This window comes from Camelus dromedarius, chromosome 28 (genome assembly GCF_036321535.1).
Source record: "Camelus dromedarius isolate mCamDro1 chromosome 28, mCamDro1.pat, whole genome shotgun sequence".
Lineage (NCBI taxonomy): Eukaryota > Metazoa > Chordata > Mammalia > Artiodactyla > Camelidae > Camelus > Camelus dromedarius.
In genome coordinates, this window is record NC_087463.1 from 17,128,668 (window position 1) to 17,154,974 (window position 26,307).

General features: G+C 42.8%; 1 protein-coding gene across 5 annotated transcripts in view; it reads right to left on the reverse strand.

Annotated features, from left to right (window-relative positions):
- RNF152 (ring finger protein 152) overlaps nucleotides 1-26,307 on the reverse strand; it is a 72,661-nt gene that overhangs the window by 17,930 nt on the left and 28,424 nt on the right. Inside the window, exon 1 of one of the 5 annotated variants that reach the window (XM_031441811.2) lies at nucleotides 11,003-11,051. The exons of 3 other annotated variants lie outside the window; for them this stretch is intronic. The gene's annotated coding sequence lies outside the window, so the exon portion shown is untranslated. Of the gene's footprint in view, nucleotides 1-1,846; nucleotides 2,002-11,002; nucleotides 11,052-26,307 lie in introns of those variants that run through there. One more of the 5 variants, XM_031441810.2, reaches the window with a different exon arrangement.

Sequence of the window (26,307 nt, forward strand, 5' to 3'; positions counted from 1 at the left end):
TCAGCTTTACAGCCGCAATGTCTCTTTAAACTGTTCCCAGACAACGGGAGGAGAGTTGAGCATAGAATATTAACAACGGCTAACATGGGCCTGCCCACCAACAGCAAGTACTTAAGACCATTAGTGGAAACACAGATAGCACTCCAAACTTGCTTCACGCTTGAAAATATGGAACCACCACTTCAACAAATAAGCAATGATTCTGGAAATCATTGTGACAGCTCCAGATTAAGGCTGCCCTTGATGGAACTTCACAAAGACATCATGATAGTGCCTCCTGGCAGTCTGAACTTTGGATGCAGTTCTTGGTTCCTCTGCATAATCACACAGTAGCCGAACAAATTTAGATTTGGCCAGGTTAATCTCAGCCCTATACAGAAGCACCTTCTGATGGTTCCCATTTCCCAAGAAGGGACATTGGGTACATTTCCCAAACACAACGGAGCATTCCTTCAAAGTGCCACAGAACACGTATGATTTATGATGAGAGTGCCGTTAATCTGAGGCATCTTAAGACTGGATGGAGATACAGGAACGTAAAGTCTTACCTCAATTAAAAAAAAAATACCTAATTGTTAAGACTCATCTGCTTTCACACATTAAAAAAATTTTTTCAGTATGTATTTCTTAAGAGTTCTTCAAGTTACCTGGAAAACATTCTATATTAATTTGAAAAAAGAATGGCACATTAAAAACCTAGGGGGGTGGTTTATGGATATTTCTTTAAATAAGTCTATTCAAAATCCATTCATTAGATTATTTTCTCTAGGCAGAGTGTTTATTGCTTCAATCTCCCTACCTACCCTCCATATCGATGATTCATCGTATGAGTTAAGCCTCAAACTGAGGTTGCAAAGAATTCCTACAGGCATTGGTACTAAAATTAAGCGCCATGGGGAGTCACTGTCAGTCTGCTCATTACTTCTGCTTTTTCTTACTTCCAGCTGTAGTAACTCAATGAGGGTTGATTTTCCATTTAGGCAAGGTAAGAAGAAAAGAAAAATAAATACAACCCCCAGCCCACAGCCAAGTCAGATACTGAACAGGGCTGCAACCAAATGCCATCAATCATTAATTCATCTTTCCTAATCAAACAGTAAATCCAAAAGGCTTTTCCTCTTGCTTTCTCATATTGACTTTTAAGTCAACTTGAAGTAAAATTGATCAATAATAAAATGGACAGATTTTAAGTATACAGTTCAATGAGTTTTGACCAATGTGTGCAGCTGTGTAACCACTATGTCAATCAAGCTACCTCCATCACCCAAAGGTCCCTTTGTACCTCATCCAATCCATCCTTCCTACCCCTACTCCTGCCCTCCTTCCCCCCACAGCCACTGCTCTGCTTTCTACCTTTGAATTTGTGTATTTAAAAACCCTACCTATGGGTTCTGATTTAGGGGAGAGTGGCAGTATTCTGAGGGTACTTTCAGATGTCCTAGGATCATGATTTTTGGAAAAGTTTCACAGAGAAAACTCCAGAGTAACAAATACTCCTACAAAGGCATTCATGCAAAGAGGTACTGAGTATGTGGCACTATTCTAGGTTTGGGGGAATCTGAAGAGAAAAAAAGATGAGGCCAAAGACAACCGTCCTCTTAACTGCAGTACAGTGCGATCTGGGATTAAGGGGCAGGCAGGTGCGGGAAACAGGTAGAAACGGAAGAAAGAGCACCTGTGTCTGTCTGGACAGACAGCAAGGAAAGATTTTTCTGGAAAAGGTGGCATTTTAACTCCAAGGATGAGGACACAGCATATGCAAAAAGCAACAAGGGCCAGAGCCTGGGGCTTCCAGCAAGCAACTCAAGTATCGCTGTAAAAGGCAATAATACATTACAGGACCTACCTCGTCAGCTGCTCAGACTGAAATACATGAACACCCGGATCCGTCTGCCTCTTAGGTACTCTCGCTGTCCTCGAGGCAGGAAAAAGGGCTGGCCCGCCACACCAGGCGGTGGGGTTGGAGCAGTATGAACTCATCAACCAATTAAGCACAGCACAGTCCTTCCCTCCTCTGAGCTCAGTGGAGAAGCAGATGACGAAACTGCTGGGGTTAAAACATGACCTCGGCGGCCACACTGTTCTAAAGCAAGACTGGAGGAAACAGCTGGGCCCCAAAGCCCAAAGGCACTTCCTCCTCCTTCCCCTCGTCCTAATGATCAGAGCAGCTGTCCCCGCAGGCTGGGAAAGGCCAGGTCACTAGGTGGCAGCAGGAGCAGAAAGCAGCCCCCCGAGGAGGGTGAACAGGTGTGGGAGATGGAGAGGGAAGGAGAGGAGGAGGAAGTCCGGGAAGGATGGGGAGGGGAAGAATGCAAGGCAAAGCAGGGCCCATCCCCTCCTCCTTCCAATCCCCGGCGAGGGGCGCTGAGGCAGGCCGAGGCCCCCAGAGTGGGCAGAAGCGGCAGTTGTCATTTGGAGGAAGAGGTGGGATTCCAAGGCCCCGCCCTTCCTATTACTCAGAGCCTGGATTTCATTCCGTAGGTGATAGGACTTGAGAGGACTTCATAGGAGAGAAGTATCCCAGTCATAACTGCCTTATCACCATTATTTTTAACCATTTGAAAGTGCATAATTCAGTGGCATTAAGTACATTCACGATGCTTTTGTGTGTGTGTGTGTGGAGGTACTGGGGAGTGAACCCAGGACCTCGTGAATGCTAAGTGTGCTCTCTCCCACTGAGCTATACTCACCCCTAAGGACATTCATAATGTCATGTAACCATCACTGCTATTTCCAGAACTTTTTCAGCATCCCAAACAGAAACTCTACAGCCATGAAAGCCACCCCCGCCACCTTCCCCTCCCCCGAGCCCCTGGTAGCCTCTGTTCTGCGTTTTTTCTTCAATGAACTGCATATTCTAGGTAACTCATGTAAGTGGAATCATATAATACTTGTCCTTTTGGGTCTGGCCTATTTCACTAAACACATTGCCAAGGTCCATCTATGTTGAAGCATGTGTCAGAATTTATCCCTTTTTATGCCTCAGTAATATTCTCTCGTGCGTTACCTTTTTAAACTCCCCTGGCAACAGAGGGGGAATGAATTGGCACAGCTCCAGCTGAAAGGGAGAGGTAGGCAAGACTGGAATGAAGGCCATGGGGATGGAGGAAAAGAGAAGAGAAAATGAAGAGGTCTTGGAGGTCAGATGGAAGTAAAGAGAGAGGGGGGAGAGTGAGGGATGAAGGAAGGAAAGACCCCAGTTACTGGTCCAGATCACTGGATGGAGGTAGCATTTTGGAGGAGCGTGGCCCTGATGAAATGCAGCGAGGGGTCTGAAGGTTAGAGATGGCCAGTACACGCTGCATCCTGAAATGCTCTAATTACGGAAGTCCTGACTTCTATGGGAAACTTAGACAACAATTGGGAAGCTAGCTTTACAATATACTTTTATTTATATGAACTTATAGTTCACCAAGTCAATTATTAGACAACAAAGAAATAGGTATTTTCATTAATAGGCCCTCTGGAAGAAATGGAGGCGGGGGAAGAGTCTATGAATCACAAATGTTTGTTTATAGAGCTTAAGCCTTAACTGTTCACATTCTTCTCACCTGTGAAAAGCTACAATACAATACTTGTAAAGGGTTCTGTGGGGCCAGGCTACAACGATTATTAGGTGACCACATTGTCAAATAAGGACTGTCTCAAGGCCCACAGCCATTTCTTGCCTTGTAAATTCCTTCCTCACTCAACACCAGGCTGTGATTATAGAATCAACACAGGGAAATGCTAGATTCACCATCTCTCCCTTTGTTACTTATTCATTCGCGTTCCTTCCTCCTCTGTAAACAGACACAGCTTTACAGATTAATGAAGCTCGCTGAGCACAGTACATGGTACACGGTGGGCACTCCTTTGTTAAATAACACCCGTGTTAAAGTGCACACCTGACTCTCACTTACTCTCAACAAAAATACTCAACTTTCCAAGGAGCCCCAAACTGAAATGTGAGGTTATGTATTATCCAAATCTCTACATCCAAGACCATGCCCAAAGTAAGCTGGCTGAAAGGAAAAACTTAGGACTAATGATCACCCCCTACTCTCACCAAGTACCCTCAAAGCAAAAAACACTGTAAAAAGACAATCTCTATGTCAGATAAAATACAGTGATTCATTTTATTTTAATGTAAATGACTTTATTTACATGTAAATGACTTCTGTAAAAAAAAAGTTTTCCTGATAAATGTTAAAGCTTAAAGGTCTCATCATCAAATAAGAAACATATTTTGCTTCCAAAACATTTTTTGAATTATGTAACCTTTTTAGAATATAAATACATATCCTAAATATAGCATGGATGTGTGGAGACACACATGTGTCATGACCTATTAGTATATTTATATATATGGGCCACCTAAGATCCAATTCGTTTTTTTTTTTGAAACAGACAATTCTTACACTGATTTTGTTATCGAAGTATTGCGATTTTTCTTCATCACAACAATATATATTCAATTTTAGGGAAAGTAATATATTTAGGTCATATTTTTAAACAATTGAGAGTCAGTTAACATCTGAATTAATCAGTAATGACCAAAACTTAATAGTAATTTCTACCAATACGTTTTCAATATCCTTTTGATATCTTTTTGGTTGGGATAATGTCATTCTAAAGTATTTTGGTTTTGAATAAATAGGAAAGTCTGTTTTGTTATTCACAATATGTGGATATTTAATTTTTTGTTCTAAGTACATGTGTGTGTAAATAAATACATACACACACACATATATATACCACCTAACTAAAATAACTTAAAACATAAAAATATCTATGTTTCTACTACAGAATATTTCATTTCCTAAGCTAAAAGTTCAGTTAAATAAAGTAATTGACAAGTCTTACTTGGTAAAAACCGCTATCCAATTGAATAAGGCAAATATATTTCCCAAATGACCATGTACTACTCTGTCATCTTAAGTCTGTTTAATCTACCAATAATTTACTGAGTTTCAGCTTTCACTTCATTTGTGAAAAAAATTCTCAATAACTTACCTTTCTTAGAATAGTCATAAAATGTATCTAAACACAGGAAGTTAATATTTTTTTCATTTACCCAAATTCTGTCTTTGAATTTTAAAACTGATTTAACAATCATTCACTTCGTAAGTAGAAAATAAATTAAAATAGAGTCTTTCAGGCCATCAAACGAAACTGATAGGATTTTGGAAACCACTCCTATATGGGGCCCACCTGTATTGGGTCCTGCCTGATATCAAGCATGTGTTTTCAATCATCAAGGTAATTTGCTATGCCTGACATGGCTGAGCTTCTGTCAGTCTGCTCTTATTTGAGAAGTACCTATGACAACACAGTTAATCTGTATCTGCTTAATTCAAGATTTTTTTTCAACGCAGAAGAAATAGTAAAGCATATTTCAAATCTCTATGCCAGCTTTTACAATGGCAGCAAGCTTCCTTCTGTTCCCACTTCTGTTTCTACTAAACTCAATGAATTTTACCAACAGAGAAAATAGCTGTTTCCTTCCTTTATGCGTATTATGACACTTTTCATAGAGACATAATAATAATAGGAGTAAGACCAAAAAATACAGATTTAAAAGAAAATAGATGTCTCACCAACCATTAGCTGATGTAGGTCATGGGAATCAGATTACACTGGTTTATTGAGACAGCCAGTCTATTTCAGAAAATAATTCTCTAATGCTCTCAAGATATTGAGTAACTTAAAACAAGGTCGAATTTAACCTATGTTAAAAGGAGAGAAGAGGTAGCAAAGCCTTAAAGAAACTTAAATCTAAGGTGATTCACAGTGACCCATTGCTACAACTGCAAATTTAATTTCAGCTCCCCACCTGAACCCATGTCCTTCAAATGATCGCTTTAATTCCCACAATTCGTCTGTCTTCCAGTCTAATGGAATACCAATGAGACCACAGAATCAGACTCACAACATGATTTCCTGAGGAAGTGATTCTGCAGCTAACATCACTGAACACGAGTGCTGCCTGTTAGTCTAGTCTGATTGTTTTTCTTTAGCTGATGGAAACATTCCGAGGGCTCTCAGGGGCAAAAGGACTATGCATTTTTAAAATGCCTTCTATCCCTGAAGCTGGATTATAATAAGCAGATAAAGAGACAGGAACATTGTGAAAACAATTTGAAGAGATTTTTTTTTTTCTGTGCATCAATCCAGAACGGGGCGATACATCATCCAGGTGACTCTTCCCATTTATGGCTACTTTCATAATCTGATTGCCATTTGCACTGAAAAAAAAAATCAGTTTTAGCCACAGGATAAAATCTCAAATACACTGGGGACACCAACTCCTTTTATTTTGAGTGTGTTTAAACGCTAATGCAAAACTGCTCCATTCCACAAACCAGCAAGTCATCATTCGTGCGATCAACCATCCAATGATTTATTTAACATCCCCTATGCACCAGGCTCTGGAGCAAATGATGTGGCCTGTGGTTACTTATCCAATCTTCTCTTTGTCATGCCCTGGCGTGAAGCCCACACTCCAGCCACTCTGAGGCACTTGCACTTCTCTAAAAGCAACGTGCCTCTCTCACCGCTAAGCCTTTGCACACACATCATTCTTTTAGCTTGAGATGCTGTCCTTCCCTTTTTAGCATGGAAAAATTCAGCCCAAATGCCCATCACCAGTTCCAAGAAGCCTTCCCTCACCCCTCTAGCTGGGTTAGATGCCACTCCTATGTTCTCTGTGGACCCCTTTCTATAATAATCGTATTCTATTTACATGTGTCTCCCCCATTGGAAAGTGAGTTCCTTAAGGGCAAGAACCTACACACACCCTGTATTTGGCCAACTGAGGGATTCAAAGGCCCCCTGTTTACCTGCACCGCTATGACCCCCGACCAGAATGAATACCCCCTCAGCTGGCCGGTAAGTGCTTAGTAAATGCTTGTAGAATAAATGAAAACTAATTGAAATCAGGCCATTTTTGAAAAATTAAGGCTACATGGTCACCAGTATGTGTAGGCAATTCAGAAATCATGAGCATGATTAGATTCATGCATTAACAGTATGCTTTCATTTACCTCTTCCCAGAACAGTAAGTTTGTTAAAGGAAAGAGTTACTATGTTGGTAACTAAGCACAGATGTTAAACTGGTACTTCAACAAAATAATTAGAATCTATGCCTCATAATGTCCACTGAAGACTGAATAAATCTGTGTCTTGGGGGTGTGGTTCCAATGTAAATATCTACAAAAAGCTCCTTGGGTGATTGTGATGTCAACTGAGGGTTGAAGGCCACTGATAATTCCTTATTCTAACTAAAAAGGGCTCTAACAGTCTACCCCAAAACACTCTCAAACACTGCTCTTGGGAGAACAAAACAGTAGGAAAGGAATGCGTCATTATCTAATAAAGCTACATATGACTTTATCTTCAACACAGTAATTCCACTTCTAAGTATTCACTCTCAAAATACATTTCCATAAATACAAAATAACATTCACAAGGTAATTAATTCATTTCACCATTATTTGCAATAGCAATATGCTGGAGAAAAAATAATCTAAATATCCATTCATAGAAACTAACTGATGATTATCTACCCAATGGAGTAGCATGTGGTCAGACAAAAGAGTGAGAAGATGGCTATGAACTGCTTTGGAATGACAGCCAGCTTATATTGTTAAGTGCAAAAAAAGCAAGGTTAAAGATTAAGAAGGAGAGTAAGAATACGTATTTGCTTATTTCTACAAAAATATACACAGAAGAATAAACCAATTAATGCAAATGGTCGCCAGTAAGTGGATGGGTGGGGACAGAGAGAGAGGACATGGGAGTTCAGCCTCTCTGTCTTTTATACAGTTGTGACTTTTGAGTCATGGAAACATTTCACATATCCCAGAAAATAATTAAATCAAAAAAGATGGATATACTAGAAATCGACACAACATTATAAACTCACTGTACTTCAATAAAAATATATTTTTTAAAGAAGCTGGAAAAAAAAATCAAGCCCTGAAATTAAATATAAACAGAAACAAGTGAACTGAACTCAGATGGACAACATAATTATATTTACATAACTTTTGAACAAGAACACTCTGCACATTCTTAGTGGGATATATTCTTTAAGAGTAATAACGATCACTGCCAAGCAATCTTGAAACTCACTTAGTTGGTTTGTTGGTGGTCCTGGTGCCAATGTAGTAGTAATTCTGAAACTATTTTGTATATACTACATGCTAGAGCAAATAAGCAATTATATTGATGTTGTTAGGAAACAAGGTTTTCTCACTGTGGATAAAGGGAGACACAAAAATACTGAAATGAGGGAAGCTGAGAAGGAACACAGTTGTGTTGAATTTAAACTGGAAACATCAGAATACAATCATGATGGAAAATAATAGATGTGTATTTCTAAGTTTTGTCCACTGAAAAAGTCTAGACACAATGACAGTCCAGTAACAATGAGCATGTTTTGTTCCTAGATCTTGGTTTCTACGTACTATTTTTCACTGAAAAGTACCGGAAATCCTTGGGAAATGGCTGATCCAAGGTCTAGGGCAGGGAAAATACAGAGTGAGCCTAGTTCATCCTACAGTGCCATCAAGTAATAGTGATCGGGACATGTCAAAGGCCACGGGAGTCAGCTTGAAGGTGCTCAGACTGCACTGACCACACTTGGCAACATTTGAACATGGAAAAGAATGACCGTCTGAATGTGGTGTGTCCCCCCAAAATCGAACCTCAAATCCCCAGTGTGATGGTGTTTGGAGGTGGGGACTTTGGGAGTAATTAGGTTTAGATGAGGTCGTAAGGGTGGAGCCCTCAGGAAGGGATCAGTCCCTTATAAGAAGAGACCAGAGCCCTCTCTTCACCAAGTGAGGACACAGTGAGAAAGCTGACATCACTATACCAGGAAGAGAGCTCTCACTAGGAACTGAACCTGCCCAGACCTTGACCTTGAACTTCCCTGCCTCTAGAACTGTAAGAAATAATTGTTTGTTTGTTGTTTAAGCCACCCAGTCTATATAAGTTATTATGGCAGCCCAAGATGACTAAGACAGGTAATATTTTATAAGACATTGAATTCAAAAAGGATCTGTGACTCCATAGTGATATTCAAAGGGAAAAACAATACAGAAAAAGAGAAAAAAAAGAGAGGAGTGGGGGAGGGGATTCCTCTTGAATTGATGAATGCTAACTTATAGATGAAAAGCCAGTTATTAAATTTTAAAACCACCATTTTTCCATCTCAAATGTAGTGACTGATTCAGGCAAAGATCATCAATAGGTGTTAAAAATCACTGGGTGAAAGTTTGCTAAGAGAGAGAATATTTACTTTCCTCAAACTATGCTTATTAAATGGTAAAGAGGAAAGTCATCCTTACAACGGGGAGATCTGGCAGCTATCACCTTAACCAAAGATCCAATTTAGCGACCCCTCCGCGCCAATAATGGAGCAGACTGGTGCCATGTTCCTTCTGCGGTGATGCAGTATAATATCGCTAATGAGGTACTGTGCCAAAGCGCTCATCTTGAATTTAATCATGAGGGAACGAGACATGTAGGGCTGGTATGGGCGCCTCAAAACTGTCAATGCCATGGAAAGGATAACAAAACTAAGGAGGCTGTTCTAGATTCTAAGGACTGAGGAGACATGGTACATAAATACGATGCATGAACCGTGATGCAACCCAGGATTGAGGTTGGGGGAAAACTGGATGGTGATTAAGGACATTTCTGAATATGGACTGTATCTTAGATGACATTACTGAATTAATGTGTGATGTTGTGATTTTGCAGGAGAATGCCCTTGTTCTCAGGAGATACCTGCTGGAAGTATCCTGGGGTGAAGCGTCATGATGCTGGGGTGACTGGTGAAATATTAAAACTCACCTCCATTCCACTTGTTCAGTTAGTCCTTCTATTGCTAAGACTACGGGTGAGAGGAAGCCTCAGCACAGCTAAAGCAAGCCTCTCTCACTTCTAGAAAAGCTGCCAATTGCCCTTTGAAAACTTCCATGAGGATCTACAAAAATAAAACTTCTTGACTGCCATAGGCTGGACTGTGTCCCCCACAAGATTTAAACGTTGAAGCCCTAACCCTCAGTACCTTAGAGTGTGGCTATGCTTGGAGACAGGGCCTTTAAAGAGGTGATTAAGGTAAAACGAGGCCATGAGGGTGGCCCTAATCCATTAGGACTGTGTCTTCATTAAGAAGGGGAAATTGACCCAACATTGTAAACTGAGTATATTTTAATTTAAAAAAAGTTGGGGGTGGGGGGAATCGGGGCACAAACAGGCATTGTGAAGACCATGTGAAGACGCAGGGGAAAGATGGCCGACTACAAGCCAAGGAGAGAACCCTCAGAAGAAACCAACCCTGTGGACACCTTGATCTCAGACTTCAAGCCCCCAGAATTGTAAGAAAATAAATTTCTATTGTTCAAGCCACCCAGTCAGTGCTTCTTTGTCATGACAGCCTGAACAAACTCATACGCTGTCTCTGTGCTTTCCTTGATTAATTCTCCACTTCGTCAGGCAAAGGGTCTAGTGCAGCTCCTGGCTCACACTGCCCAAATGCACTCTTCCCTCCAGACTCCAGGGAGGTGGCACACAGGTCCTTTGATAGGGCCCCCATAATCACACAGACCCCATCCTCCAATGCGCCCTCCCCCAGGCTCCAGGACACGCTCTAACTCATGGCTCCTCTCACCTCTGTGCTTTCTTTGAAGAAAGGCATACACTGTTCCTCCTGACACGAAGACTTCTCTCCATAACTCTCACAAAGTAGGAGGCTCCCCCCTCCCCAATTCCTCAGCCCTTTGTCAGCCCCGACTAAGCTCCTTATGCGTTATAACTATTTGTTCACTCACGAGAAATTCTCCCCCTAGACTCTGGTTCCTCTCTATGTGTTCTAATACATGTTCTTTATCTTTGTAAACCACAGCATGTAAACACAGGCTAGGCATTCAGATCTTCGGTGAATTAAGTTAACATGAAATACAAACAATCCTGTACAGTCAATTTCAGGCTCTTTTAGCTTTTCACTTACTTGGCATGTCCAAGGGACCAGAGCAGCAATCACAAAACAGACGCTGAAGATCAGCCCTATAACCAAAGGCAGAGGAGTAATACTTAAATCCTCACATTTCAGCCTGTCCTTGGAGCCAGCCGGATTTTCATTAGCGTTAACAGAAATGAATCCCAGAGAACTGAGATTAAATGAAATGTACCTCAGTGTGAGCTTAAACCAACCTCTCTTTCTAGAATAAACTGCTGTAATCCTTCTGAAGTCCCTGACAAACCACTGCTCCCCCCCACCTCTCCCACTCGACTTGGCTCCAAAGCGTCTATGGATAGCCACAGAGCGTCCCTAGGTAGCAGGAACGTTCACAGTGAGGAAGAGATGGGAGAGCCACCACTCACTAGGATAGCACCGGAGGGTCCAGCAAAGGACAGAACACAGATTGATGCACACCTGTTGTTCAAAGCTCCACTCCGGGTCCTGGCGTTCACTTCTACATCTAAATCTATCAAAGTCTTAACCCACCCTGTTCTCATGACTCAACTCCATGCCTCCCACTTACTCCCTCCTGCGAAACCCTCACCCTTTTATAGCCTTTTATAGATTGATGTTCCTTTATCCTAAATTGAGAATTTCCCATTTGGACCTTCATCCTTCTTGCCCCTATTGGAACCTGTCTTCAGCAACTTCAATAACCATAATGATTACCCTTTGGACACCACCTTGTTGAAAAAAACAAATAAATTTTCCCCTTCCATAACCACCTGATGGTAAGTTGCAGACCTGAGTTCCCATTATTCCTGTATACTCAAAATACTTCCTACGTAACTGCAGTGTAACCATTAAAATCAGGAAGTTAACACTGGTACACTGCCACAGCCTCCCGTTCAGGTTTCACAGAATGTCCTCATAATGCAGAGGGATAGAATCCAGAGTCACATGCTGTATTTACTCATCATGTTTCTTTTTTCTTCTTCAATCTGGAACAGTTCCTCAGTCCTCCCTGACTTGCAACCTTGACACAGTTGGAAGATGACCAGAAGTTATTTTGTAGACTATCCCTCCATTTGAGTTTGTCTGACGTTTTCTCATGAATAGATTCGGGTTATACACCTTTTGGTGGGGAGAGGGGAGATATTGCAGACACAAAGCTATAATTTCCTCCTTCCCCTGGCAGGTGCTTGTGTTACAGTAACTTTATCACTTGTGTCTCCCAGATTTCTCCACTGTAAAGTGACTCTTTAATCCCTCCCTCTTCTGTATTTAATAAGTATTTTGTGGAGAGATACCCTGAGGCTATGTAAATCTTGTTCCTTGTCAAGGTTTTACCTGTTAATATTTGCCTGCTTTATCATTTCTTGCCTGAATTAACTATTAGATGATGGTTGCTAAATGATGATTTTTAATTCTACTTTTTATTCTACATTTCTTGGTTGACCTTCTGTTGAAGATACAATGTCCTCTTTTCCTTATTTATTTTATTAATATTAGTATGGGCTCACTGATTTTATATTACTCGATGAGTTATAATCCATTACTGCTATATTTATTTAGATGCTGAAAATGCCTCAGGTTTGGCTATTAAGAGCTTCTTCAGGCTGACTCCTATGTCCTTTTGACATGCCTGCAACATTCTTTGAGTAGTTCCTTACTTTGTGGCACAAAAATATGTTTTAGGCTCATCTTATATTTCCCCTTCCACAGGCTCAGAATCAGTCATTTCTCCAAGGAGCTCATTCCTTTTAGCTGCAGAATAGCATTTAGAAACCAAGATCTGGATAACAGGTGTGCTCAAGGCCATTGGGTCTCTCTACTCCCCGACCCTCTTCAGTGGGCACAGCTAGGAAATATATGTAATCTCTGAGCTCCCCTGGAATGTCCAAAGTCTTGCCCGCATGAAGCAGACAAGCCTCAACATCAGTAAAGTCTCCTAAGATCCTACAGCTTGAACTGGTCTGTCTTTTTTTCATAACCCACAACCCCAAGGAGCTGAGCCTACAAACTGGGGTCCTGCCTCTCAACAGCTCCTCCTCCTCTTCCTAAGCCTCACACTCCGGTCTGGTTTGATGAATTATCCCTGATCTCTCCTCTTGCCATATACCATTTGCTTCTAATTTCTTGGCTTCGTGGGTGAACTTTCAGAGTTCCTGGGTCCCAGGCAGCCTGAGAGCCAGTCTTGCCCTGAACACAACTCCATTCCAGATCCCAGAACCTAGGACCCTGGGGACCTGCTTCTCCTGGAGGAGAACACTTCAGTCGAAAATCAGCATCAAAAAGTGTTTAAATTCTTGCTAATGTAGTCCATCTTACCTTGCATTAATCTCTAACAAATAAAAAAAACAGTTTAGGTGGTGAAGCAAAGTGCTATGTACCTTTCTGGGTTTGTGAGAGTGATATTTTGGTCCCAAGGTCAGTGCTTCTCAGCTAGTCCTGCACTTCTGAGCTTGTCATTTCTCTACCTCAGACACCACAGTTTCTAAAATCATCGTTGTTATTCCTCCCTCTACTGATCTGCACAGCTTCCATCCCCAGAAGCATGTGTCCATCTAGGTAACCTAGAGGTGATATATAAATCCTCTGGTCCTCCCACCTACTGTAGGAGCCTGATATGAGGTGAGGAAGACCCACAGAGTACATGAAACAGCCATTCATAGGAAAAGCAATCAGAAGTCAGCCTCAGCCCATTTTAGATTCCATCTTCTGCCTTTTAGAAATTCCCGCAGGGTTCTATACGTGATGGATGTTTAATAACATTGTCAGGCTAACTAGCAGTGATTTCTAGTGGGGACCCATAAAAAGTCACTACAAAGGCCTATAATTTTGGACCTTAGAGCTTTCATTTTTCCAAGGTGGGAGAGACACGTAATAAATATCTCTGGAACCACAATGTGATATGACAATAGCTATTAAGGCTCAAGGAACCAATATCCATGAAATGGTCCCTTATCCATTAATAATAGTTACAAAATGTCATATCCCACAGCTGAGCTGGGCTGCAAATCTTATACTGCTTATTTAAGAATAAATAAATAGATGTGCACGAGCTGGGTCTGACTTTTCTTGGTGTAGTGAGATCTTCGTGACCATCATTTCAGACATGAGCCCATGAATTCTGAGTCAAGCCCTCCCTTTTCTAGCTAATGACTCTTAATTTGGGGGTGGGGGGGTGGGGTGGGGGTTACAAACCATTCTGAGAAAGTGATGAAGGATACAGACCCCTCTACCTCTGAGAGGGAAGAGATGCAGAAAGACACACATATGCACACAAACAGAACGGTGCTTACATCTTCACGGAGTTTGATCACAGGAGCCCCAGGTGAGGCATGCCCTAGGCCAGTGCTTCTCACGCCTTAATGTGCCAATAAATTACCAATGAATCACCAGTAAATCACCAATGCCGTTTGAGTGGCGAAGTTCTAGAATGAAGTCAACACACTTTTTCTGTATAGGGACGACAGTAAATACTTCAGGCATTGTGGTCCACACTGTATCTGTTACAACTACTCTGCCACTGTAGCAGAAAGCAGCCATACGCAAATGGATGGACCTGCCTGTGTTCTAATAAAACTTTATTTACAAAAACAGGGGACAGACTGGATTTGGCCCAAGGAATACACTGGAAGGCACCACTTCAAAGGCGGCACAAGGACTGTAATAGCAAACCACAAAACTCAACTCAGTTCTGATTCTTTTTTAAGGGTTCACATTTATTTTTACCACAAATTTTGTCATATTCACTCTGTTATTTACTTAACCAGCAATTCCCATTACTACATTTTTTTCCTACTGAACAATTTGTTATGATCAAGCCATTGTTCCATTTTCTAGCCGACACAATGAGGGTCCGAATAATTCCACATTTTAAACATTTTCTGAAAGACCCTCTATGGCCTAGTTTTCTGACTTGTAGCATAGTTCTATTGACGGCTGACCACATGCACAATGTAAAAGCAGAACACATTCTTTTGTGTACCAAGCCACCCGCCTCTTTTCTGGAGGCCACTGTCATTTCTTTAACAAGCCTGGCAGCTGTCAGACCCAGGCCAAGAGTCATAGGGGCTTTGTTTCCCCGGAGACTTGTTTTCACAAAAATTAGGACCTGCGGGAGGCTCTTCTTTGACCGATTCCTTCCTTCGTGGTAAAAGGTCAAATGCTTGACTATTGAGTGCCTTCCTGGGTGAGCTTCACCGAGTCATTTTCTGTTTCCTGACTGGTGCTGGCAACACCCATCAACCACAACCACCTGACTCCACAGAATGAAAGTGGCTTCGTTGGGTTTTCCTCCCAAATGTCCTGCGTTTTAAAGCTCAGACCTGGCCAGGCACCTGCCGACCTGCTCTGTGGGAAAGATGTTAGAATGGCCCACGTGGGCTTGTCCCAGGGGTCCCTTGCTAACCATTCCTGAGTGGCTGGGAAAACTATTTTCTTTTCAACTCATGCACTCCCTGACAGACAAACCAGCTCCAGCTAGAAATGACTTGGGTCCACGGTGTGTTTCTAGCCATTTCTCAAGTCAAGCCTCGCCAAATTAGATACTAACTTTCTTCAGAATTGCCACTATTGTTTAAAAGCCTATAGAGTATTCTAGGTGGCTAAAAAGCACAGAGTGTAGAACTCTACAGAGCACAAAGGATGTTACCATTTTGTGTGAAAACCAAAGTCCAATTGATGAGCAAACTTCCTTTATAAAATCTCAACTAATCTGAAGAGTTATGAGTAACAGAACACTGGAAATCATACAAACGAGACCCTTCCGCCATCCTTCATGTGGTAAAGGGCAGTCACCATCTCGATCCGGAGCAACAGCCACACTAGCTCTGGTGTGTTTGTGTGTTTTGGGTGCTTGTTTTGTTGTTCGCGTGTGAGAAGCATGTTCGGGTCTGCAGTATATTCACAGCAGCACGTTTTACCTAGAAGGTAAGCTTCTATCTCTAAATCGCTAGCACAAATGGTCCAACCAATTATTCATCTTGCATCTGCCCAGTAACACTGGGATTTATGAGAGCATAAGACTCAGGACAGCATGGGTCTGTGGGTCACATGTGCTTAAAACTTGTATCTCCATTGAGGGCAGTTCAATGCAGGGAAACTTGATTTCTCAAGGGAACATGCAAAATGCATTTTATCCTACTTTTTACATCTCTGATGACCTTGAGATAGTCTCAGTGGCTCTGCAAAAAGGCATTTATTCACCTACTCACCCTAGTGATGAACAATTTATGTAGGGCAAGTAACAAAGTACCTATTTCATTCATTTTATTCCCTCTGTTCCTCCAGGGGCCACAAGTGGATCTGAGGGCAGAAACATGTTGGTGACATTTTTATGCAAGTAGAGCAGCTGGGTTAAGATGATTTTCTTACTCATTTATAGAGATGACAGTTTGGGCTGTGCTGTAGAAGAAGGGAAATGCTTGGGATCTCAGATAAACCCAGGGAGACAATGAGGATGGCTCTGAAAGCGCAATCTCTTGCCAAGCCCACACGCCAGCCATGCCAGCTGGGCATATGGCACGTACCATTCAGGCTGCCACTCAAACCGACCGGGCCACCTGGGAGCTTTTGTGCTAGAAAACATCAACCTTTCATCTAATTACGAGCTGAAGTTTGACGTTTATAGTCAAGAAGGGTTTTTTTTTTCCTTCCTCTTAAGACAGATTTTGAGAGTTCTTCTATCATTTCATCTTACATTCATTTGTACTTTCAGTAATTGCCCAGTTTAGGTGTTTATCCTCTAAAGCACTCATACTCCTCACTCTTCGAGAAACTAGCTTCCCATAGCAGCAGCAGCCTGGCTGACGGTCCTCCCAGTTAAAACCATCTCCTAATAACCACCTGCACGTGGTGAACCTGATCGTAAGCCCCCTCGCTCAAAAATTTAGCCAATGCACATGTGATAATTCTCAATCCAACCATGCTGACTCTTGTTCTTGGCTTTTTCCTAAGCTTTAAAAAAAAAAAATCCCCAAAGACTATCTTGGAAAGTGGCTACAATATTATGAAATTAAAAAGTCAAGGGTACAAGAATCAGTACCGAAGAGCAGACCACTTCTGTCTACCCACTTCTCCTCCCCCTCTACCCACGGCATCTGTGCAGTCTCATCTAATCCAGTCTCAGCCTGACCTGAGGTCTTGGTTGATGCTGTTCCTGCTGCAAGGAGCTTTCTTTTCTACCTCCTTGGCTGGACAGCTCTTTGGGTTAGAGGTTGAGGTGGGGTGAAAGTTGGTCCCAAAGCGCCGATGCACTCTCAGAGCACTCTCCTTCCTTTGCCTCCCATGCTTCTCCCATGTAATTCCTCATGTGATGTTTGCCTGAGTGGAAGCCCCCTGAGGACTTGGCACCACCCACCAACACTGAGCACCCCACAGGCATGCACCATACTTCCTGGTAAACCTGTAGAAACATTCATGAAAGAGGCAACAGGCATGGAAATACTAGCACTGCTCACCTCTTCTGGCTTCAGTAAGAAGCCAGACAAAGCAATGTACTGGCATCCAGAAGCACCAATCTACCTGAAGAGAGAACTTTGCTTGGACAGAGCTGATGCCCCTGGACCTTGGAAATTCTCTAATCCACATCGGAAACTCGACTCTTATGATTAATTAGCTACAGGCTTCTGCAAGTCATTTACCCTCCCTGGTTTCAGCTTCCTCGTCTATTAACCAGGAACAACAACACCCACCTCGAAATATTGTTTCAAGGATTAAATGGGTAAGGGAGGTTTCCAGCCCAGTAGCCAGCATATAATAGCTGTTCAAGAAACACTGGCGATCTTTCTCTGACTCATAGTCTAACTTCACTTTGAGATCAACTGTGACATTGTCAACAAGAGAACAGAACTTTCAGAAATAAATAGAGAGAAGTGGAGAGAAGAGCACAAGGCAAAGATGCTAGAACAACGTTTGAAAGCAAAAACATACCTAAAAGGGCAGAAAAGCTTCCACACACAAGCAAATTGGGGCCTTGCTAAATGTGCTCTGTCCATTTGCATGAGGCCTGCTTTTGTGGCTGCCTTGAAACTCTCATTGCATGATGCCACAACACGCAGCTCTGCTCTAAAAAGGTTCGGTGTAGTTCAAGTCAGGCTAGGAAAACAGTGCCAAAAGTCTTTTGGCTCAGAATAAATTCCCACAAGTGTCCCGAATCTGTTAAGTATGCAAAGATGGTTTTGCATCAATGGAAAATATAGGCATTGCATATTCTGCCTGGAGGCTTACTCTCAAAATCACTACGGCCATGGTATAAACATTTCTTTTCCTTAAAACACACCACCGAGAAAGTCAGCCACCAAGGGTGATATAATGTGAAACTAAAAACTACCATTCAGACATTGACAACGGTCACACATTGAGATTACCACTGGGGTTTCTCACAGACTCGTCAAAGTTAACATGTCCAGAGTGGAATTCTTGGTCTCCCCCCAAACCCACCCCAAAACTTGCTCTTCCCACAGTCCTGGCAACTACATCCTTCCAGCAGCTCAAGGCAAAACCCTTAGCCCTATTCAGATCTCCTCTCTCGGCCACACTTCATATTCCATCTACCCCACCAGCTTCGCCTTTTTTTAAAAGGTCCTAAATCTTACCACTTCCCTCTACTCCACTGCCCCCACCCTGGTCCAGGCCACCACCCCTCTCACCAGGACCATTAGCAACATCTTGGTCTGGCTCCCTGCCCCCTTCTTTGCTCCTACAGTCTGCTCTCGGTACTGCACCCAGAGTGATGGTGTGACAACAAGAGCAGAAGACAAACTTTCTCCCAGAAGAGAACAGAGGTGGGGAGGGATAAATTGGGAGTTTGGAATTTGCAGATACTAACTACTATATATAAAGCAGATAAACAAGGTCCCACTGCATAGCACAGGGAGCTATACTGAATACCTTGTAATGGCCTATAATGAAAAAGAATATAAAAATGAAAATATATACATGTATAAATGAATCACTATACTGTACACCAGAAATTAACACAACATTGTAAATCAACTATACTTCAATTAAAAAAAAAAATCAGAGCAAGCTACAATAACCACCTTCCCCAAGCCCCACAATAGTCACTCATGTTACAAGAAGTAAAACCAAAGTTCTTGCCCTGGCCCACAGGGCTCTGAGCCGTCTGGCCCCATTGTACACTAGGGCCCCCTCCCCTTGCCCACCCTTGCTCCCTCCAACCCAGGTACATTATTCCCTCTGCCTAGAATCTCTTTTCTCATATATAGTTATGTCCTTCCTCACCTCCTTCAAGCCTGTGCTCAGACGTCACCTTCTTGAGATGGTCTCCCTTGACTGCCTTCTCACAAACGGCAACACCTCCCAGCAACCCTCACCCGCTTCTTTGGTTATTGTTCTCTGCATCCGTATCATCTTCTAACACCTTATGTGAGCTACCTGTTTTATTCTGCATGGAGTCGCCCTCTAGCTCCCCAGAACACAAGCTCCCTGTGTGTCTTACTCGGGGCAGTATCCCCAGCATCTAGAACTGTGCCAGGCACATGCTAGACACTCGACTGAAACACTGCCCGTGGGCATCGGTCACTAAAGCCCGAGGAGATGGCAGAAGAACAGGCTCTTACTGACTCTGTCCCATCACACTGGTTGGTTTCTAGGTTTTTCAATATTTTGCAATAGATATCAATGTTCTCACACTTTCTCTGACCGTTAATAATTATACCACATGTTCAAATGATTCCATATTCTAAGAGAGAAACTTATATGTCATATATAGTCAAAGGAAGAAGTTAATACCATTCCTCTACCATCATTTTCCCCCAAATAACACTGGGAGTCAGTAACAAAAAGGCAAGAATACCCATACGCTTACCATTTAAATATAGCAACCCTGTAGTGCGTGGCCTAAGCTGGACACAGCTACAGTTCCCTAAGGAGTATCTGAAAGGAGCTAAGGAAGGGACTGTCTGCAGGTCTGTGCAGGGTTGAGGGTCCTATCAGGACCCCCAGGGATTAGCAACGGTGGAAGACACCATCACCACCAGGACTGAAGGGCACAGGAAGGGAGCTGTCACCAGAATGAGTAACTAAGCTTATGGTCATGGAACTCAGAACAGGGCCTACCCAGCAGGAGCTAAGAGAGAGGTAGGGGGCTCAGGTAAAGGAGGGAGCAGCGATGTGAGGCTGAGAGAAATATTTTGACCTCTCTTGTCCTTCCACCTCCCGCCAGTGGCCCAACCCAACCTGAAGCCAGAGGGCAAGGAAGCTGGGGTGATGGAGCCCAAGAAGGTCTGGGAAGATGGGAGAATGATCTGGAGGGATGGAGAGTGTCCAGCATAGCCTTGTTAGCCAATGCAGATCCTGGGTCCAGTCCAGAGAGGAGCATGGAAGGGGAGGCTGGAGGGGGCCACGAGCTTTCCTTACTTCCCCTCACTGTGAGCTGTTGATTGATCTACTAGGACTTAGGAACCACATCTTTGGAGGGAAGTCCCTGCCCACCCCCCCATGAGGGGTTAACAGCTCATAACTGAAGTTCTAAGTCCCTTGTCCAAAGCAGATGATCTTTATTACCCAACACAGAAAAACTGAGATGCAACTGCTATGTGGTATGACCAGACAGTTTCAAGAAAATTTCCATTCCTGATGCCTTGAGGTTGAGCCTGATGATTCCCCTAGACCCATAATGACAGTTTTGAGAGCCCTGCTCTCCCTTCCAAAGTAATGCATAATAAGCAACCAATCACTGAGCAGTTATAGCAGATACCCACAAAGCTCTAGATGTCATTAGCACCCACTCCTCCCAACAGCCACACAAAGGAAGGATTCGTTGCTGAGTTGAAGAAGTAACCTGCCCAAAGTGACCTCTGAGCAGACGCCGAAGCCTGTACAGTTTTCCAAAATAGGGGGAAAAAAGTTTTAGAACTGAATCCAAGTCAAAAATTCGTTAACCACTGATTTCAGATTATCCAAAACAAAAAGGATTTCTCCATCATCCACGCAACTAAATTGATGTACTTGTTGCAACTGTGTAGACTGAGACTTCATCAAATGAGGTGGAGGTGCACTCAGCTTCTGGATTAAGTTCTATCAGTGATTTACTTTGTGACCTTAGGCAATTCTCAGTTTCTCAGCAGCTCAGTGTCCTTAACGCCAAGATAAATATGACACTCCCTCATCCAAACCTGTCAGGGACAAACTGGGGTGAATTAGCTAATGTATCTTTCCTGTCTCCTTCAGAGGTTCTTCTTTCCCAACCCCCTAACTGTGGATTTTGCCCAAGGCAATAATTCATACTATGGAAAGCACGTCTGAGTCAGACCCTTCTGGAATCAAAACGGTAGACCTTCCACTGATGAGCCATTTGAACTTGGACAACGTATCCAACCCTGTCATGCCTAAGTGCCCCTCCTCTGTAAAAACAGAAAGCTAAGAAATCACAACCTCATACAACTGCTGGGCGATAAAATGAGAATATGTGTGCAAAGCCCTCAGGATATTGTCTGGTACAGAATAAATGCTGGAAAGCAGAATGCAATCATTACCATCATTATCATCCTCATTATCATTTTTCATAGGCAGTTCTAAGTGGGATTGGTAAAAGCACAAAATTTCTGAGCATTCTCTAGAATTTTTCTGTGTCCTTAAAACAATTCTCTTTTTCAGTCTGGAAAAGTGGAGTTGAAAATAACACAAATGGCTATTATGATCACCACCAAACTTGATTAATAGCTCTAATCACCGATAAAACTCATGTTGCTAAAAAGCAGGGCTACATAGACTTGATGAGAGGACCAGAAATTCGTACCAAGGGAAACCTTGGGAAAAGAGGGTTTCACTTGGGACCATTTTCTATGAAAAAGGTATAAATTCATGACAGGAAAGTAAACCTGTTTGTGAATGGTACCAAAAACAAGTTTAAAAATAAACAATTTCAAGAACCATAATAGACCCAAAATGCTTCTCTGAGCTCAGGGATCTGGTGAAAGCTTCCTGGCATCCACACTGCAAGAATCCCACCCCTCAGCTATGAGGTCCCCTAGGACTCAGGGAGCTCCGTCCGGGCAGGGACCACGGACCCCTGACAGCAGGCACAGCACCAGGCCAAAGGAAATGCCCAATCAGCATGTTTGCTTTGACACGTGATTGACTATATGGCCAATCAGATCAGAGAACCGTGTCCATTCCCCAGGGGACCACTTCGAGCATCAGCAACGTTCCAGTGACCTTCCCCTGCCCTGGTCCCTAAGATCATGGACTGATGCCCGCAATTATATGAAACATCTTACTCTGGTTGATGCAGATAAAGCATTCGAAGTCTTACATTTCTGATCTATCAGAAACAAACAGGTTTTACTCGCCCAGTCCTTCTCCATCACCATTTTGTATCAATATTTTAAATCAACCTTTAAAACCATTTGAGCTCCTGACAAGACTATCTACTTTGCATAACCACTGTATCCATGGTGTACTTCCTAAAAGTAGTAGGTGTCCGATAAATACTTATTGAAGGGAGAGGAGGAAGGAAAAGAGGAAGAAAAAAATATCCACACTCCTGAGCTTCCCCAGATTCAAGGAGTAGAGGCCATGGTGACAGACCCAGATCAGTGCCAGGTTTTCTACGTGCCTTTCACAATCCTTACAACAGCCCTATGTAAAAGTACCTTATTCGTCCATTTTACAGATGTCAAAACTGAGGTACAGAGAGGTTAAATCATTTCCTGAGTATCCCCCTGACAGTAAGTTTCAGAGCCAAGGTCTAAACTGAGACAATGAAACCCAGCGCTGCACTCAAGTACTGCCCCATTGTCAAGACACCCAAGTCCACCTAGGGCAGCCGTAAGTAGTCCAGCATTCGTGTTTCCATTTGGATGAGAAAGTTAAACCCAACCGAGTAAATGACCAGTAAGAAATTACATGACTTTCAGAGGTCCTTGAGCCAGTGCCTCCACTTGGTCACCTAGAACCCTAAAAAATAAGGACACCAACCATTCCAATCCTGAGGATACAGAGCTTAGGCTACAGGCTTTCTGGCATCCGTGTAACTTCAGTGCAGACTTCCACTCAAAATACAATACCACCATTGCACAGCACCTTGTGATTTATAAAAAGTTTATCTGTAATACCCTCCCTGTGACATACCTAAGGCAGATAACATCACCTGCTGTCAGAGGCCAGGCCACCCTCAGTGACAGGTGGCCCAGAGATGCCCTTGGCAGCACGTGACAGCTCAAAGCACCCAGGAACACAGGGAGGCAGCAACAGCAACTTCCAACGCTGCCCTCACAGCCTCTGATGACAGTGGTTCCAAAGGAAGAAATTCCAAAATGATTATTTTCTCCTCCAGACCAGAGACGTAAGGACATACGACATAAGTAAAAACAGTATTAATCAATCCTCAGGGGGCTCAACCATTTGAGGAGAAAGCCTCAACGTCTTCCTTTTCTCCTTCCAACTATTGCTTTTAAAAACCTTTGAGCTCTATGGGGAGAAAAGTGCTTGTTGAAATTGTTTGCCACCATGCACACCAATCTGTTTGCCGAGTGTCTCAGGAGTGTTGGCTAACTCATGCTTTCGTATTTCCTGCTGGAAACACGCTACAGCTCATAAACTGATATACTAATATCTTTGAAAGAGATGACATCAAGTCCTTGGCAGGACATTTCTCGCTAAACTCAAAGGAACATCTAGATTCATCAGGCTTTAAAGAGAATTGATTTAAAATCTTAGCAGACACAGCCCCTCTGCAGTGGGTCTCAGCCTGGGCTGCAGGCTACAGTCACCTGGGGAGGCTTAAAAAATATCCATTTTCAGGTTCTACCCGCCAAAGTTCTGATTTAATCGTCCTGGGGTGCCGACCGGACATTGGTACTTTTAAAAGATTCCCCCATGACTCTGATGAACACCCCAGGTTGAGACCCACGGGTGCAGAAAGTAAGGGGCACACCTGTCTGCTCACCTAAAAAGTGATTCACAGGTGTTAATGACCATGAACAACTTCACAGCTGAGAATTATTTGACAACATGGATTTCAATGTTCAGACACAATCTGTTCACTGTATAATTAAAAAGTCCTGATTCTTGTTCTCCTGGTCTTCCTGCCAGACCTTGACCACCTTAACCTGGAAATCCAGATGAATACAAAAATTAGTTTTAAAAGTACTTGCAACTATGGAGCACTTTGAGATTTACAAACATATAAATACAAAGTCACATTTAACCATGACAAGAACTGTAAGGTTGGCACACGCATTAGTTTCCTATTGCTCCTGTGTGTGGCAAATTATCTTAAGTTTAGTGGCTTAAAACAACATGAGTTATTTTTATAATTCTCGAGGTCAGACGGGGAGAATCTGACTTTTTCAGCTTTTCAGAGGCCACCTGCAGTCCTTGGCTCACGGCTTCTTCCTCACAGCCTCTACTGCCTCTGTCTTACAAGGAAGGACCGCTGCGATTACCCACCCAGATAATCCAGGATAATCTTTCCATTTCCAGATCCTCAATCACCTCTGCAGAGTCCCTTCTGCCATGTAAGGTAACATTCAAGGGTTCCAGGGCTTAGGACAAGGGCATCTTTGGGGGCCAATATCCAGCCTAACACATAGTAAGGCAAACATCACCACTATGACCAATATGCCCATTCCCTCTGCCCACCGCCTTCACTTTTCAACTGAAACTGAGGCTCAAGGATGCATGACTTAACCAGGCTCCACATCTGGGATGGAGCTGAATTTAAGTCTGATCTCATAATTCCAAGCCCCACTCCTTTCGGCCACTCCTGTTGCCTCCCCAGATAAGGCAATGTTTGCAATATTATTTTCTTTTCCGGCCTCTCACCATACTGTTCACAAGAAGTGTTTGAACTCTGCCCTGATCATTATCTCTGCTCCTCAGTCAGTAGATACCACGTGGAAACTTCCACTTCTACACACTCCCTCTGGTACACTTGCCTCAAGTCAGACCCCTTCCCTATGGTCTGGCAGAACCAGCAAGGGCATTGAGGCAGCAATCCATTATACGATGTTGTACGATATCTTATCTGAGAGATTAGACACACAAGAAAGTATATGGAGGGGGAAAAGCCAGCTCTCAGTTTCGAGAGAGCAAAGCAATCTGAACTTGCTAAGACCTACACATACCAATAACTGTCTCAAGAAGAATGCACAATTGGTGACGTCCATCTCCTCCATGTTTGAAATAATCTATTTTGAATATACAGAAACTGTTCTCTTGGTGATTTTCCATGGTTCTTTTCACGCTTGCTCTCAAGTGAGGGAACTAGTGAGGACTGAGGGGGTGGGATTTAGTGCCTCAGTTAGTGGCCCTCTGGAATGTGGTGTGATTTCAGCTGGGGTAATCAGAAAGCAGTGGGCAAGTCTTCCTACAAGAAGGATTTTCTAACATGATGCTCACACTTCCCTTGGTTCCCTGGAGATTTCCCATCCCCTCGCCATCCCCTCTCCCCCCGCCACCTCACTTGCACATCATGGAGAAAAGAACCAGGGGCTGGATCCCAGTCACTTTAACAATAGGGAAAAACAAACAAGCCAAGCAAACCTCACTGCCAAACTTACACCTTGCCTGTGTCTGTGCTCAATCTCATGTGAGAATGGTGGTGAAGAGAAAAAAAAAAAAAAAAACAAAAAGCAAAATGCAACTGGTATAATACCAGCAAGTTACATGATTTTCCTGACCAAGATAACTCATTGTCTCTGTCCCCAAAAGTATCAAATAACAGCCAACAGGGTTTGTAAAGGTCACGTGGAAGAATTCAAACAACCAAAATATTATATTTTAAATAAGCTAATGTGGTGGGGAGAAGGTGTGCTGGATTACATTTTGTGGCTTGTGTTCATGCCAAATCCATGCTTTAAAGCTATAATCTCATACAATTACAACCAACATTTAGAATGATTCTAAGGGAACAGTAAGATTCCCTGACATTTAAGAGTCAGTTTGGGTCACTATTTCAGAAAAGTGAACCAATGTACTATGCAAAGATTTTCAACAAGGGTAGCATCTTAAGGGAATTCTGGTTTACCAGGAATTAACCATAAACATAATACAATTAGAATGTTCTGGCCCATGTGATGCATTATTTTTGTCAATATCATAGCCTCAAAAATAACCTGGCTAAGTTAAAAGAGGGTACACCCACTGAGGATTCCTTACCCCATTCTTTTTATGACCACACAATGTTTCCAGGTAGTTAAAGAGCCTTGGGTCCTTGTCTCAGCTCTGCCACTAACTTGCTGTACAACCTGGACCAGTCACTCAGTTTCTCTGGGTCTCAGGGTCCTCATTCGTCAGGCGAGAGAGCTGGACAAGATGACCTCCAAGGGCTCCTCCAATTCCAACTCCAAAAGCTTCCACGGATCCATTAACAAAAT